This window comes from Sinocyclocheilus rhinocerous, unplaced genomic scaffold (genome assembly GCF_001515625.1).
Source record: "Sinocyclocheilus rhinocerous isolate Xijiao unplaced genomic scaffold, SAMN03320098_v1.1 scaffold1493, whole genome shotgun sequence".
NCBI classification, from domain to species: Eukaryota; Metazoa; Chordata; class Actinopteri; order Cypriniformes; family Cyprinidae; genus Sinocyclocheilus; species Sinocyclocheilus rhinocerous.
Window position 1 is genome coordinate 39,931 of NW_015640467.1, and position 1,125 is coordinate 41,055.

Here is a 1,125-nt window from a genome sequence, read left to right on the forward strand (position 1 = left end):
TTAGATGTTCTTTAAATAATGGTGGTTTGAAACTGCAGCTGCAGCTCTACGGATGTTTTGCGCTCCGTGTCAATCACGTGATTGGTGAAAACTATGATTTGCATAATCGCTGTGATCGTCCCGTGCAAAAAAAGCCTGACACACACTGACCCCTAGTGATAGATGTATATTATTGCAGGAGAATGATGGCGTTTAAGCGCAAGGAAAATTGATCCAATTAATGTCATTATATTAATTAATAATAATAATAATAATAGACCCAAACCGCTGTTGTTTGTACTCTAAGATACTGCAGGATCAACTGTCCTCATGTTCTTTTAATATTGAATATTTAATATCTTCATGACCTGCACCACACTTGTATGAAGATAAGATTTGTTCTTCTGGATTATATATATATATGTACGTTCTCTGCACTTATTGTATTATAAATATATGAGTCTGGTTTTGACCGTGAAGAGGAAACAGACGCGCTACCGTTGCGCCACGAGGTCTGTGTCTGAACAGCAGGAATTGTCCTATAGGATTTCATACCACTATTCCTGTCTATTACAGTTTTTCTGAATCGCTAAAACACTAAACTTTGGTTCTCTGATTCTCTTTCTGCTAAACCTTAAACACGTTCAGTCAGTTAGGCTCTATTTGCAAAACTCTAAACACATTCTCATTCACTTAAACACTTGTCACACTGTGATGCATTTGTGCTGCGAAATGCTAAACACAAGCGGAAAAAGTTAATCGTTTAAACACAACGATTCGAAATTGTTCACACTTGTTTCTAATGATGTGATCCAACCAACTGTACAAAATACGAGCCAGTTCAGAGTGCACAAGTGGCACAGGTGACTGAATCGAACAACAATCTGAGAAGGAGAGGAGGAAGAGTACATGTAAGAAGTGGAGGATGAGGAGAGAAAGAGAGTAAGGTGTATGTAGTGTTATCAAGGCTGGATCTGTCAGACCAGAGGGTTTTTCTCTTTGTCTAGCAAAAAAGACTACGTTACTTGTGATGTGGACAAGGTCCTCAGGCCGGACTCAAGCACAAAGACATGATGCGGAGACAGAATGAATCTCATTGACCCTGCTTTTACAATTGCACAACTTACAGTATTTGAGTGTACTGTA